The following is a 16,921-nucleotide window of genomic DNA, read 5'->3' as shown; positions in this document are numbered from 1 at the left end:
ATAGAAACTTCCAGTTATTGTTACATTACCCATAGTAGAGCCATGTTTAAGAATAATTAGATTTTTTGCAAGTATAGCGTCTAATCGCAAAATGTATTTTGCAAATGTATGTGGTTTAACAAGTTCAAACTGAAAATTTCCACTCTGGCGCCATATAACAGACGTGTACGTGCCTAGAACAGGGAGCGGTAAATCGGGGGATAGATAACAAAACAGTTTTTTAGTGGCGTTTTGGGTAATTCCATGAAGGCAAGAATGCAAGAATGAATTGGTCAGAATTGTTCGTTTTGGCTCTTATCTTTGTTGCTTTTAAGGCTTTCTCGGTTTTGTTGGGTGTTGGGTGGCTTCATTTCTGTTTTGATCTTAGTGTTGGTAGTTTGTAGTGTTCTGAAAAAATGTAAGTAATTAAATAGGTACTCGTCTAGCGCCAATAATATCTCGTGTTAATTAACTAAATTGCTGGCATATGGTTGAAAGAAACCGCTCGATTTCTTTCGAAGAAATTTCAGTTAAATTATTTTGAAGTGATATGTTTTAACTGTCCAGCGTTTAATTTAGTAAAATTAGACTAGTAGTGATCGACCGATACTGATATATAGGCTATAATCGGTATCGGCCCGAAATTTCATATCGGTCGATCACTAGACTAGACTACATTGTTGTTTTTTTAAATTAATCGCTTTGCAATTACTTTACCAAATTGTTTCAGGAGTCAAAACAATAATAAAATTGAGATGCCAGAGACTCTGGCATCCATCCCCGAGGAGGACGAGGAGGAGGGTTTCTATTAAACTTGCACTGTGCCTCGTAGATGTAACATTGATGTTTGTTTGTTTACATCTGTAAATAGGCGAATGTCATTAAGAGTGATTTAAATTTTTTTTAAACATCTTGTAAATAATTTTTTTTTTAAATCGTTGCTAAGCGTTGAATAATTGACTAATAACAGGACGAAATTTAATAAATAAATTTATGTTGTATTGTTGTTCGTAAGAGCTAGCTTTAGAGAATTTAATGGGCAATCTAACATCGTTTTAACCACATTAAAAGTTTGCTTCGTTCTTGAGTTATTTCCGAAAAACCAAAAATGATAATTTTCAAAAAAGTGCTGTCTTATATCTAACTTGAAAAATATTTCAATTTGGCTTGAACATTACTAAAGCAACTTTTTAAGAACTTTGTGTACCCCGTTTTCAATTCGGACGCCATTTTGTTTTTTATCTATTAAAAATAGCACGTTTTTGTTTTAAAATGGTATATTACATGTTACAAAAAATGTTTGTTTGTATGTTGAAAAAGCTGGAAAATAGTTTATTTTTGTTGGCTTTGACTTTGGCGGCCATTTGCAGTAAAAAGCAACATAGTGCTCAGTCGACATTCTCAAAAAAGTAGTTTTTTATTTGGTTAGTTTTTCTTTTCAGTTTTTTAATAATATTCTATTATTTTTTTAATGAACCAAAACCTTATATTTCAGAAAATAAAACAAACATATATTTAAATATTTTTTGACAATAGTAATTAACGTTCGGAAAAATTTATTATTTTTTTTTTGCAGATGCGATGTGTATGTGCAGCTTCTGTACAAGCCCAACCCAGTGCCTACAGCCCCCCCAGTGCCCCGAACGTCCCCAGCGACCCGAACCTGGCCAGGTCCGTCCTATAACTGGCCAGCAGCCCCGGGAGGCCGGAGACAACAGGGGCTCGGCCCGGGGCCGGGGAGATTGGGGCCGTGGATAGGGCCGGGGCAGTGGACAGGACCGGGGCAGTGGACAGGGCCGGGGCCGGGGCCGTGGAGAGGGCCGGGGTCGTGGCCGTGGACAGGGCCGGGGCCGGGGCCGTGGACAGGGACGGGGCCGTGGACAGGGACGGGGCCGTGGATGGGGCCAGGGCCGGGGCCGTGGACAGGGCCGGGGCCGGCGCGGTGGAGGCCTTAACCTCACAAGGAGTAAGCTTACATCAATAAAACATTTTCTTTTAATACTAACTATTTTCTTCTCTTTGCAGACCAATTAGCTGCCATTTTTTTACAGCATGTGTTTGGAAAATAATAAAATTGATAAAAAAATACCATATTTTGTTTATTTACTACCAACTCGTTGCAGCCACCAGAACAGCAAAGATTTTGAAACTTATTTTTTGTACGAATGTTTAATAATATACTATACAGTGGGTCCGTAAATTCGCGCATAATAGTTATTTATGTATTAACCGCAAAAAGTATGACTTTATGCTCTGAGAATGACGTTTGCTGTGCGACACAAAGTGGAGCGCATTAAAGTCACATTGTGCGCGTAATACATACAATATTTTTTCTACAAACCGCTAAATATCTAATACAACTAACCTTACTGCATAGGTACTCAAAAACGGGATCAAAACTATACACAATTGAATACTGACATCAAACTGGTGACACTGACATTTCCAATAATGGCATGCATTGTGGCCGTTGCTCTAGACAGCAAGCGAAAAAAATTTTATCGCTCGCTACCCTTGGCAACGCGATAAAGTAAACTCCTCAGTAAAGGGTACCTTCTGAGAGAGAGTTTCTGATTTTTAATAGAATTTATGCGTGACTACGAACACAGGGTATATTAGTTACAACGGCTCTAGTGCAGTTACACCAAAAAAAAGTAGGTATTCTAAGACAATTACAAAAATTATCTGGCTAATTCTGAGCTCTTCTGGTATTAACCCCGATAAAACTATATTTTTTGTACGACTGTCTAAAACGATCTCGGTGAAAAATAAAATAAAATCCTGTATGCAGACAGATTTTTTATTGATCCTACTTTTGTAATAAATAACAATAGTTTTATAATAATATATACCAGGTGTCCAAGAGCACCCTGGACATAGGAGATTAACATGGGAAAATGGTTTTGATTTTTTTGCGCCTGTACGGTTGATTTGATTGAAAAATCGTATTAATGAAAGTTGTAGTACCTATCACGGACTAGTTTTCTGTATTTTTTTCGGATCTCTAACTTGAGCCCTTTCGTCGTAAAACACGAACAAAAATGCGAAAATTTAAACTTTTTACCTGCACTGTATAAGCGGTTGCCGAGCAACCGTACCCGCAACAATGACCTGTTTACCCGTTGCCCGACAACCGCCTATACAGTGCAGGCCAAAAGTTTAAATTTTCTCATTTTTTTTCGTGTTTTACGACGAAAGGGCTCAAGTTAGAGATCCGAAAAAAATACAGAAAACTAGTCCGTGATAGGTACTACAACTTTCATTATTACGATTTTTCAATCAAATCAACCGTACAGGCGCAAAAAAATCAAAACCGTTTTCCCATGTTAATCTCCTATGTCCAGGGTGCTCTTGGACACCTGGTATATATATATATACACAATCTTTATTTTTTTCATACGAAAAAAAAAAGGCTATCGACCACACGTGGTCTTTCTGCCTATGTTTACAGATTTTTAGTTATTTACAATCTTATTTCTAATCAATATTTACAGTTTTAGATAAAAAAAAAAAAAAAATTCTATTGGAAGTGCTCCAACAGGGTGGATGCGGGAAAGAGGTAACGGGATTGTCTAGTTGGTCTTGTTAAGCACAGTGGAGTAATTATAGTCCAGTTGTGTGAATTGTTTTTCCATTTGTTTTGGAGTTGTACGAGTCTGTCAGTTATTTTGGTCATGTTTTATAATAATATTATATGTTTATTTGCTGGTTAACTACGTAAACCTAATATGAAAGGAAAAGAGAAAACATTCGTTACAGATAATATGACATTCTTTACAAAAAATCTTTAGAAATTTTTATAATATTATCTGATAGTACTTTTCAATTAAAATAAAATTTTACATTCAATTATTGTTACATTTTCCAGAAATCAAAGAATCAAAATTAGTTTCTGGTATTCTAACTATGACTAGGTACGTTGATAATATAGCTATGTAACTCGTTAAAAAAAGTTTATGACAAACAGAATTGGCGTATTATTGCTTTTCAAAAATATTTACAAAAACATATAACATAGGTTTAAGATAAAACTATATAAATAGTAACAAAACATTGAAAAATCACTTCGAAATCGGGTACAACAAATTCAGCATTAATCTTCCTTGCAATTTGAGAATGACGGTTTTCGGTTTTCTCCGGAATGCCACATAAAATCTCCTTTTTCTATTATTTCCTAGTGCACTTGTACTTTTCTAGTGTTATTTCTTTCGGATATATAGAAGTTTCATTTCAAACCATAAGACTGCAGCTGTTGGGCTTTTTCTTCTGATCGTATAAACGATTGTTACCAAAGCAAAACGTGTCCACCATATCATCAGAAACCTAAACATTTTATAAAATATAATGAATGTTATATTTTTGTAAACCCTTACCTTCTTCTGAAATACTTTATTGCGACAAGGTAGACGGACTCTTGCAATATACTCTCACGTTTCCTATAGAATAAAAAGATTTCAATGAGAATGAAATTTGTAGTCTTCATATTGTAGATACTGTCATACAAAAACAAAAAAATATATCGAAAAGTAGTAGTAGTAGTCCATATGCACGCAGTGGAGTAGTGAGTGTAAGTGAAAGCAAAACTCAGAGTCGATCTCCACAAATATATACTAATAATAAGTTGTTATCTGCCTAACATGTTTCGGGTGTATTCAGACACCCATCTTCAGAGGCTTAACTAGATCACTAGTCTGCTGGCTGTCATTCTACAAGGGGGGACAGCTGAACTCAGATGTACTAAGGTGGTTTTTTAATTCTACACGGGGGAAAAAAACCTTGATCAAAAAACCCAGTTCTGGTTCTGAGATGACAGGTTGCTTGGTTTTTTATTCTCGAAGGGGAAAAAAACTTAATCAAAACCCAAGGAAGTTGAATGATGTAAAAGCTGCATGTTTATCTGAAGGAGGCCAAATAGACACGAAAGGGACGTCACACAACAAAAACAGCGGTGGACATTCACAAGTTGGACATTGAACAGATTAAAACGGTGCGGCCGGACATGGAGTGGCCAAAAATTTTGGCCACTCCATGTCCGGCCCCAAGCCATGAAGCCCCGCACGGTCACACTTCCACAGTGACAAAAAAGGAAAAGTCGCCCTTATTTTAATCTGTTCAATGTCCAACTTGTAAATGTCCACCGCGGTTTTTGTTGTGTGACGTCCCTTTCGTGTCTATTTGGTCTCTTTCAGATAAACATGCAGCTTTTACATCATTCAACTTCCTTGGGTTTTGATTAAGTTTTTTTCCCCTTCGAGAATAAAAAACCAAGCAACCTGTCACCTCAGAACCAGAACTGGGTTTTTTGATCAAGGTTTTTTCCCCCGTGTAGAATTAAAAAACCACCTTAGTACATCTGAGTTCAGCTGTCCCCCTTTGTAGAATGACAGCCAGCAGACTAGTGATCTAGTTAAGCCTCTGAAGATGGGTGTCTGAATACAACCGAAACATGTTAGGCAGATAACAACTTATTATTAATATATATTTGTGGAGATCGACTCTGAGTTTTGCTTTCACTTAAAAAAATATATACTTACTTCGGATTTTCCTTGTTTATATTTTGTATCCAAGGTTCCATGAGATCTTCAGTAGGTATCACGTTGCTTGATTAGACATTTATCAATAATTAATAAATGTATCCTTATGCTTGACCCTGGTATTCTAACATACTTGATCCAACACGTGCAGATGTAACACAATTTCAGGATGTCACAGACCTGTTAAAGAAGATGACTCCGAGAAAGATATATCACTGAGTGCCTTTGCTGTTTATGCTGCATCACATAAATAGAAAATGTAAAGTTATAGGAAAACGTACTTTTAAATTTGTATTCAATAGCAGACAAAATATGACTGGAAAGCATTTACCTAACTGCAGCAAATTAGTCAAACTCAAAGACAGGAGTTCTTATGTGGCTATCAACTCGATTGAAAGACTGTGCTGAAAGTATCAAGTTGTTCCATTTGTTTCTTTGCTTCATTCCGTTGTAATGGAAGCTGTAACATATTAATGAATTAATTAAAATCGCAACGCTTTTATTATTATTATATGTAAAATTTTTCACAATTGCACTAAATTTACATATGATGCAAAAAGCTACAATACTACAACATAATAATAGTTACCTACACATAATAGTAATATAAACTCACCTGTCATGCAGTATTTCTCAACACACTCTGTGTGCAAATAGGAAACAAGGTCGCTAATATAAAAAAAAAACCTAGAAAAAATTGATTGCGCAATTTTTATGTAATCTTTATTGTTACAATAATGGGCATTTTTGATTTTGTGAATGTTAGAAATAGAAGAGCATAAAGCCCTTAAAACACCATTGTAACTATTTGCACAATTTTGTTTATTGCACAGATTATTGTTATTAGGGGGTCCCTGTTAAAATGGTCATTAAGCCTTTATAACGCCATTGTAACTTTTCTATTATTTTTGACACAATTATTGATTGCGCACATCTTATAGGACCCCTCTGTTAAAATGGTGGTTTTTTGTACCTAATTGTTATGGAAGCACGGTGGTGTAGCTATGTTAATGAAAAACATTGGCCCGCCATGCATTTCAAGAAAATAATTGAGAATTTTTTTAAATTAGTAAAAATATTTTCCTTTGTTCCTTGTTTATAGCAAATAATAATAAAGGTAAATTAATTTGAATTAAACAATTATCATAAATTGTCTTTTCCTTTTATATAACAGTTAAAACAATGAGAATAGAGAGAGAGAATGTGGGGGCCAAAATTTCATTACTGAACACATTTATTAGGTACATTTGAATGCTACGCCACCGTATGGATGATTGACGGACACAACTAAGATACTATAAAATCATTGATTATATTTAATTTTTTATTTGTCTAAATTTATGTTTAAAAAGGAAATAAATATATTTTCATTACGGATTTAAGATAATTACTTTCAATGATGATTAAATTGAAATCAATGATTTTACTGTATAAGGCTCTTAATGTCTAAAATGAAATTGTAACATTTGCGCTTTTTTTCTGTTAAGGAAGTATCCTTTTGTATACAGGGTAATTCAAATTCGACCCTCACCATTGGGATCTCAGAAACCATAAGAGATACGAGAAAGTTTAAATTGGGGCAAAGTTGCGCAATATAAAGCTCAACCAAATGCTGTTTTAAAAATTTTGATTTTCCGAGTACTTCCGAAGATATCCGAAAAAAACTGAAAATTTGATTTTTTGTTTTTATTTATTTCTAACCTTATTTGAAGAGATATCCCAAAACTAAAAGCATCTTTTCATTGCCACTTTTTCCTAGCTATTCGATGATGGATTCAAATTTGCCACACGACGTTTCGTTTTCTGTCAATCATCATCAACTTTCTTTTTTCTTATGGGCGCCATATTGGATTTTTAGCCCACCAAATAGTACGTTTTATTCTGATTTTAGTAATGTATAATAACTTATGATTTGCTTCATAAATAACAAAATAATTCAATAAAAACTATTTTTACTTTAGTTATTGGCTTTGAGTTAATGGCCCGTTTTATAAAATGTCATTATTTGACAGTACTTGTCAAACACGATAATTCGGACGATCATTAGAGCGTCGATCAAAGTTAAAAATATATCTAGAAAAGAAACCCCCGCAGAAAATATTATTATACAAGCATTGCTGAACTATTTAGGTTAATCAGAAAAAGAGATTTGTTAGCATTATCTCTAACTTAAAAGGCTTATTTATGTTTCCAAGAGAAAGATCATCATTTTAGGAACTTAATTTTTTGCCAAATTTCAATTTTTTATAATGTTAAGTGCAAGTTTGTAGTTATTTATTTTGGAAGTGACAAACCATTTTTTATTCATTCATATTTATTCGTGTTAAAAGTGAATAAACCGGTTTAAGTCACGTGTCTTATACAGTATTTTATTAAATTTCGACTTCTTATATTAAAAAAAAACTAAAATTACAGTTCTATTAAATTTGCACCGCGCCCCGTAGATGTAACATTGATGTTTGTTTGTTTACATCTGTAAATAGGCGGATGTCATTCAGAGTGATTTAATAGTTACTTTGCAGCAAGTGACTTAAACCATTTTTTATTCACGAAAAGAACAACTAGGTCCACAAGCGTAGCGAGTGGCCTAAGCTCTTGGAGTGAATAAACCGGTTTAAGTCACGTGTACACCTTTGTGACTAAGTATGTTCAGGCCAATTGCGTGTGACAAGTACTACCAAGTAATCTTCATAAAACGTCTCATTAACTGAAAGCTAACTAAGGTAAAATCTCTAAAAGCTCTAATGATCGTCCGAATTATCGTGTTTGACAAGTACTGTCAAATAATGACATTTTATGAAACTCAAAGCCAATAACTAAAGTAAAAATAGTTTTTATTGAATTATTTTGTTATTTATGAAGCAAATCATAAGTTATTATACATCACTAAAATCAGAATAAAACGTACTATTTGGTGGGCTAAAAATCCAATATGGCGCCCATAAGAAAAAAGAAAGTTGATGATGGCTGCCAAAAAACGAAACGTCGTGTGGCAAATTTGAATCCATCATCGAATAGCTGAGAAAAAGTGGCAATGAAAAGGTGCTTTTAGTTTTGGAATATCTCTTCAAATAAGATTAGAAATAAATAAAAACAAAAAATCAAATTTTCAGTTTTTTTCGGATATCTTCGGAAGTACTCGGAAAATCGAAATTTTTAAAACTGCATTTGGTTGAGCTTTACATTGCGCAACTTTGCCCCAATTTAAACTTTCTCGTATCTCCTATAGTTTCCGAGATCCCAATGGTGAGGGTCGAATTTGAATTACCCTGTATATAGCTATGGAAATAGCATAATGTTCTTATAATGGCTTACTGAATTGTATATTGCACTTTTTTATTCTCAATGAGTGCAATAGACTTGATCCAACATTTGCATTTCGATCAGTATAATTTTTGCATTTATTTTATTTCTTTAAGGTAATTTTTGCAAAAATAACAACAATTCTGAAACGACATTTTGTTTCTTTCTAAACAAGAAATACAAAATGCTCTTTTACAATAATTACATTTATTGTATTCGTGGTTTTCTTTGACGCAACGACAACACAATGGACAGATATGTTTCATATTTTCTGATTCAGACAGAAACATGTATTTGATGTCATCTCGAAAATTATTAATATTTGTTTCGAGTGTTAACGCTTTTCCTTGCGAAAATTGTTTAAAGAAATAGATTACATATACACCGCAATTATAAGAATCTGTCTGAACGACGTGGTCATAAGTAACTATTTTCATATTTAAATCAAAGGAAGTGTTAAATTTGTTATTGTAAAAGTTAAAAAATTGTTTAAACTTTTTGAAATAACGTTCACTTTGATTTAAAGCCATATTACGCCTTTGTGTTTGTGGATCTATAAAACCGAACGTAGCTTTTTCAAAATCTGCGATGGCGAGACACCAATGGTTTTGACTTACATTCACTGGGAACACCAATATAGGGGCAGTTATTCGAAAGTCGTTCAGAAAGTCATGGTCAAAGAATCCACCTAAAACGACTTCCACTAAGGTTATATCCATTGTTTGAATTTTTTCATTTTTGTTGCAAATATGTAACCCAATATTAATTATGTTATCATATAACCAACCCTCTCCAAAAAGGCTTTCAAATTCTACACAGTTAACTTGTGCAACTTTAACATTGAACTTTTTAAATGTAGCAATGTAATATGTAGTCGTTTTTCCGATTTTCTTGTAATAATTGGGATCATTTATTAATCCATTTTCCAAAATTTGGAAGCTTTTGGATTCAGTTTTAGTTAGATCATCTTGATCTAAATTATGTTTTTTAGCGGCGCTAGCATCGCTAATATCTGATGATAAGGAACGAAGCCAGTTCCTTTCTTCTTCCGAATACGTTTCGTTTGGTGTAAGCATGGCGGGTAAATAATATTTGAAATAAAAATCTCGAAGTACCATAAGTATTTGCGTATCAAAAAACCGTTCATCTCGGTTTATTCGTTCTATTATCATGTCGCATTTTGTAAATATAACAAAATCACACCAATTGCGATTCGAAACCTCCATTAATCTTTGTACCTGATAATAATATAAATTGGTTTTATTTAGTTGACCATTAGTCGAATTGAGGTATTTCAATTTTGTAAAAGTAATTTTCTCATTTCGAATACTGTAGGGACATTTTACCTCAACTATTCCGTCATTGCCCACCAAACCATCCGGAGAACCAGCTAGATATGGATGTTTGTTGTGAATGATTAAACCACTTTTCAACACCACATTGCCAGACCTCATACTATACTCTCGAAGGGCATTTTCTTCTTCTTTGATGCCATGCCTAACTGAATCGACATGACTGATATCTTTGAAAGATAACATTACGTTAGCTAGCTTGATTTTTGATATATTGTCTTTAGCTTTTATAATTTTACCAAAATTAGAACAAGTTAAGCGCTTTCGTCGCTCCTCTAACCAAAATTGAGATTTTCTCTGATTTTTAGTTTTTTCTTCTACACGTTTTCGTTGTACATTGGTTAAATTCAAAACAGTGAGAAAGTCTTGAATCTTTTTTCTTAAAATTATACTTTTTACTGTTCTTGTGCAAAGAAAGCAACTGTACGACTGATTTGGGTCCAACGATGGATTACAAATTTGGTGTACCCACCTGTCACATAGATCGCACTGAACCCAATAAGCGGTGGTGGTCAATGCTCCACAATTACAAATAATGCACACATCATACGAAAAACACTGTTTGCAAAAATAGTTTTCGGTATTAGAAATATTTTTGTATTCTGTTATACATAGATCGTGCACCCATCCGTTACACATATCGCATTGATGCCATGACACAGTGACATCCAATCCACCAAGACCACAATATAGGCAATTTTCGCTATTAATTGGACCATTTGATTGACGTTTTATTTTGTCATTGGATAGTGAGTGGTTTTGAAAGTGTTTTAAATAATTACCAGAAAAATGCGTTGAAACGGTAGCCTTTTTTCGCTTCCAACTTTCTTGACTATTTAACTCGTTGATTAAAGGGTCTTTGATAAGAGGTGGCCGAGCGAGGTTTGATTTAGATATTCCGCATATCATTCCTTTATAAGCGGCCAAAGTTAGTTCTCTAGACTTTCTCACAAACCTACTACATTTTAGATTACGGTTACCTGCGAGAACGTTCGTTTTTAAATTGCCAAAATGTGTTTCAACATAACAATTACTCAATCTATTTAATGAGTATTTTTTGGAAATCATTATTCCTGACCATAAAGGAAGAAAAGGCATGTATTTTAAAGTAATTACATTGGCCCACTCTGGAAAATAAAACTCATTTTTCTTACCTTCACTATCTGACGGTATGACAGCTTCTTCAAATTTAGAATAAAACAGTACATAAAATGGGCTACCTTTGTGTAATGCGTTATCAGAAGACAACAATTCTTCTTCCACTTTAATTACATTACTTACCGATTCCTCATTACTTATGACATCATTTTCCGTAGCACAGCTTTCGAGTTTGCATAGCTTTTCGTAAGCAGTTTGTACATGTTGGTTTTCGTATTGGGATAAAACCAGAATGCAAATACATTCGAACCACACAGTAACATCATTAAGTGTTGTTAACATAATAGATTTTGCAAATAAATTTTTTAAAATTTTTTCTATATGATCATTATTAACAATTTTTTTTTAAATCTCTAGAAACCATTTTCATAAAATGAGCACAGCAGAGATATAATAAAACAAATGATGAACTCACTACTTTATTGCTACCAGGTTGACAAATCTCATAACATTCGTTAATGTAGCATTGTAAAGTCATGTCATTGAAGGCTCTGCTTACAGCATGCATGCTTGCAAAACTGAAATCGGTTACTACTGCACCAAATAATGGCCATTTACGTAATTCCATGCTGTAGCATTTGAAATCGAACAAAAACTTAAAAATAGTAGTAGTAAAGTGTTTTGCGGAGATCATGTCTAAGACAGATACAACCCTATTTGTATTTTGCAAATGAATTACACCACTGTACAAATAAATCCTCTTACAGTTTTTTAAAATATTTGGCGCTCGTACTACACTGCCTGTGGCATCAAAATAAAGAATTGGAAATTCTTCACCTACAATTTGTTTCTCACAAAGACATATTTGCTCTTTGCTAAATAATTTTACGCAAAATGGTGAAGACACTTCTTGAATGTACTCTGGATGGTCGCGTTGCATAAAAAACATGTCATATAAGTCGTCTTTGCTTCGATCGAAAGAACTGATAGCTTCTGATCTAATTTTTCGGATAGTAGCGTCAGACTTAATGTTTTCCAAATTTCTACTTTTATTTACAAAATCAGTGTCAGCTTTTAAAAGTGATCGTCTTTTTAAGACAGAAGGTTTATTTGTCAACGATTTTTGTTGCATTGCGGATCTTTCTATACCCCTTACGTAGCCGGTAAGTTGTTTTGTATGACTGAAATCCTTTGATGAACTGTAGACGCTGACATTCAATAATTTATCAATATGTATCACAAAGAATTTACAAAAATTATAATTATTGTGTCTACAAACAGCATATAATTTGATACTACCATCTTTACATTGCTTTTTGCTTTTAAAAACAAAAAGGCAAGTGTTATTTACTACTTTAGTAATTTTGTTCCTTAAATAAGAGGGATACATTCTAGAGTTTAATTTGCTATCTTTAAAAATTAAACCCCAGTCATTTTCTGCAATTGAAAAAGAGCCCTCTAAATGTTTACATTTATTATAAGATGGCTTTTTAAGATGGGAAATATTTTTTGCTCCTAGTGGTAAAATGATACTGCTGCCCTCTGGAGAGACATCAATAAGCGAACTAGGAAAATCTATTTTTTCAGGTGTTATGTTATTAAAAATATTTCTTTTTACGGAACTACGGTTTACTACATTAAATGGAGTTAAACTCATTCTATTACTATTAGAAGTGCTGTAGCTTTTAGGCGACTGTAATAATTGTTCACTAGTAATGACAGCCGGCGACAATTCTAATTTACTTTCAACATCTTTATGATAATTTAACGGCAATAAAGATAAATTAATTTCAGCATCGTTTTCTAGAGCAACGTCTACATTATCACCATGCAATAATTGACAATTTTTATTTTCTGGTGGCGTTATTGGTGTTGGCAAATAAGTGAAACAGGCATAGAAAATAAGCCTTTTATTATTTTTGTTACACTTCCAACCTAGTTTGGAACATAACATTTGAATAAAGGAATCAGATTTTAACTCTTTTAAAAGATTTTCGTTAGATATACCTCTACTTTGTACCTCTTTAATTACCAAACAACTTTTAGAAATACGGTTTTTTTCATCCATAATGGAAACTGTCTAGCAAAAAACTTTTTTTCAGTTTCTCAAAATTTCCTATTACATATTCCTTATTGCGTTGCAGATATCGAACGATCACACTTGGATATTTGAATTTTAAATATTTATTTTCTTTTAGAATTTGTTTCAAAATAGCACTTTTTTCTGTTAATTTTAACAAATCTGTGCTTGACATATTAGGGCAAATTGCCAGTACGCTAAATACAATTTTGTCAATATTACATTTACTCATTTTGGATAAAATTAAAATAATATAGGTACTTACCCTCTTAAGTATATAAACTTGGTATTTTTCACGTTTATTACTTTATTTATATAAAAATGCAATTAATAAGTAAAGCAATTAACAAATAGTACTAATTGCACATCAGAAATAATAAATATAAAAATATATGGACTGTATAAATTGCGGATCGAAAATCGTGTATACATACGCTTTTTACAACGCACTAACACAAAATGATGAGATCATAATGAGATCGCGGAGGAATGACAGAAGGGTGATCCGATCACTCTCCGAATTCCCAAATCGCCACTAAAAAAACTGTTTTGACATCCGCCGATTTACCGCTCCCTGTTCTAGGCACGTACACGTCTGTTATATGGCGCCAGAGTGGAATTTTTCAGTTTGAACTTGTTAAACCACATACATTTGCAAAATACATTTTGCGATTAGACGCTATACTTGCAAAAAATCTAATTATTCTTAAACATGGTTCTACTATGGGTAATGTAACAATAACTGGAAGTTTCTATCCCAAAAACCAAAAATATATGCTTAGTATTCGTATTCATTATATTCAATTTTCAAAGTCCCTACGGCATGCAAGGACAAGTGATTGGTACCAAAATGTACCTACTAATAGTCACTATTAAAGGCCAGAAAGACAATGTGGGAGGCGGGACAGTTTGTCCAGAAACCAAGAAAAACCATTAAAATATACTCTGAGTATTCGTATTCATTATATTCAATTTTCAAAGTCCCTACGGCATGCAAGGACAAGTGATTGGTACCAAAATGTACCTACTAATAGTCACTATTATAGGCCAGAAAGACAATGTGGGAGGCGGGACAGTTTGTCCAGAAACCAAGAAAAACCAACAATATATGCTTAGTATTCGTATTCATTATGTACAATTTTCAAAGTCCCTACGGCATGCAAGGACAAGTGATTGGTACCAAAATGTACCTACTAATAGTCACTATTAAAGGCCAGAAAGACAACGTGGGAGGCGGGACAGTTTGTCCAGAAACCAAGAAAAACCAACAATAAATGCATAGTATTCGTATTCATTATATTCAATTTTCAAAGTCCCTACGGCATGCAAGGACAAGTGATTGGTACCAAAATGTACCTACTAATAGTCACTATTATAGGCCAGAAAGACAATGTGGGAGGCGGGACAGTTTGCCCAGAAACCAAGAAAAACCAACAATATATGCTTAGTATTCGTATTCATTATGTACAATTTTCAAAGTCCCTACGGTATGCAAGGACAAGTGATTGGTACCAAAATGTACCTACTAATAGTCACTATTATAGGCCAGAAAGACAATGTGGGAGGCGGGACAGTTTGTCCAGAAACCAAGAAAAACCAACAATATATGCTTAGTATTCGTATTCATTATATTCAATTTTCAAAGTCCCTACGGCATGCAAGGACAAGTGATTGGTACCAAAATGTACCTACTAATAGTCACTATTATAGGCCAGAAAGACAATGTGGGAGGCGGGACAGTTTGTCCAGAAACCAAGAAAAACCATTAAAATATACTCTGAGTATTCGTATTCATTATGTTCAATTTTCAAAGTCCCTACGGCATGCAAGGACAAGTGATTGGTACCAAAATGTACCTACTAATAGTCACTATTATAGGCCAGAAAGACAATGTGGGAGGCGGGACAGTTTGTCCAGAAACCAAGAAAAACCAACAATATATGCTTAGTATTCGTATTCATTATGTACAATTTTCAAAGTCCCTACGGCATGCAAGGACAAGTGATTGGTACCAAAATGTACCTACTAATAGTCACTATTAAAGGCCAGAAAGACAATGTGGGAGGCGGGACAGTTTGTCCAGAAACCAAGAAAAACCATTAAAATATACTCTGAGTATTCGTATTCATTATATTCAATTTTCAAAGTCCCTACGGCCTGCAAGGACAAGTGATTGGTACCAAAATGTACCTACTAATAGTCATTATTATAGGCCAGAAAGACAATGTGGGAGGCGGGACAGTTTGTCCAGAAACCAAGAAAATCCAACAATATATGTTTAGTATTCGTATTCATTATGTACAATTTTCAAAGTCCCTACGGCATGCAAGGACAAGTGATTGGTATCAAAATGTACCTACTAATAGTCACTATTATAGGCCAGAAAGACAATGTGGGAGGCGGGACAGTTTGTCCAGAAACCAAGAAAAACCATTAAAATATACTCTGAGTATTCGTATTCATTATGTTCAATTTTCAAAGTCCCTACGGCATGCAAGGACAAGTGATTGGTACCAAAATGTACCTACTAATAGTCACTATTAAAGGCCAGAAAGACAATGTGGGAGGCGGGACAGTTTGTCCAGAAACCAAGAAAAACCAACAATATATGCTTAGTATTCGTATTCATTATGTACAATTTTCAAAGTCCCTACGGCATGCAAGGACAAGTGATTGGTACCAAAATGTACCTACTAATAGTCACTATTAAAGGCCAGAAAGACAATGTGGGAGGCGGGACAGTTTGTCCAGAAACCAAGAAAAACCAACAATATATGCTTAGTATTCGTATTCATTATATTCAATTTTCAAAGTCCCTACGGCATGCAAGGACAAGTGATTGGTACCAAAATGTACCTACTAATAGTCACTATTATAGGCCAGAAAGACAATGTGGGAGGCGGGACAGTTTGCCCAGAAACCAAGAAAAACCAACAATATATGCTTAGTATTCGTATTCATTATGTACAATTTTCAAAGTCCCTACGGCATACAAGGACAAGTGATTGGTACCAAAATGTACCTACTAATAGTCACTATTATAGGCCAGAAAGACAATGTGGGAGGCGGGACAGTTTGTCCAGAAACCAAGAAAAACCAACAATATATGCTTAGTATTCGTATTCATTATATTCAATTTTCAAAGTCCCTACGGCATGCAAGGACAAGTGATTGGTACCAAAATGTACCTACTAATAGTCACTATTATAGGCCAGAAAGACAATGTGGGAGGCGGGACAGTTTGTCCAGAAACCAAGAAAAACCAACAATATATGCTTAGTATTCGTATTCATTATGTACAATTTTCAAAGTCCCTACGGCATGCAAGGACAAGTGATTGATACCAAAATGTACCTACTAATAGTCACTATTAAAGGCCAGAAAGACAATGTGGGAGGCGGGACAGTTTGTCCAGAAACCAAGAAAAACCATTAAAATATACTCTGAGTATTCGTATTCATTATATTCAATTTTCAAAGTCCCTACGGCATGCAAGGACAAGTGATTGGTACCAAAATGTACCTACTAATAGTCACTATTAAAGGCCAGAAAGACAATGTGGGAGGCGGGACAGT

The 16,921-nt window shown here is 34.2% G+C and overlaps 3 long non-coding RNA genes across 6 annotated transcripts in view; 2 read left to right on the top strand and 1 right to left on the bottom strand.

The window, feature by feature from the left end:
- LOC145735657 (uncharacterized) overlaps positions 1–16,921 on the top strand; it is a 261,472-nt gene that overhangs the window by 199,372 nt on the left and 45,179 nt on the right. The window lies entirely within an intron of this gene.
- Positions 795–2,067, top strand: LOC145735394 (uncharacterized). Its single transcript, XR_014179664.1, has 2 exons — positions 795–1,945; positions 2,005–2,067. It is a non-coding gene; the product is annotated as an uncharacterized LOC145735394 (long non-coding RNA).
- On the bottom strand, positions 2,992–6,970 carry LOC145735393 (uncharacterized). Of its 4 annotated transcripts, XR_014179663.1 has the most exons (5): positions 6,130–6,969; positions 5,845–5,973; positions 5,514–5,750; positions 4,353–4,415; positions 2,992–4,302 (listed from the first exon to the last, which is right to left on the bottom strand). It is a non-coding gene; the product is annotated as an uncharacterized LOC145735393 (long non-coding RNA). The 4 variants fall into 4 exon arrangements; XR_014179660.1 differs by having other exon boundaries at positions 5,514–5,973; positions 6,130–6,970; XR_014179661.1 differs by having other exon boundaries at positions 5,845–6,964.

The sequence above is a fragment of the Ips typographus genome, linkage group LG11 (assembly GCF_016097725.1).
Source record: "Ips typographus isolate SLU linkage group LG11, UJ_Ityp_2.0, whole genome shotgun sequence".
Taxonomy (NCBI): Eukaryota; Metazoa; Arthropoda; class Insecta; order Coleoptera; family Curculionidae; genus Ips; species Ips typographus.
Note: the sequence above shows the minus strand (reverse complement) of the source record. Positions and strands in the feature narration are given on the sequence as shown.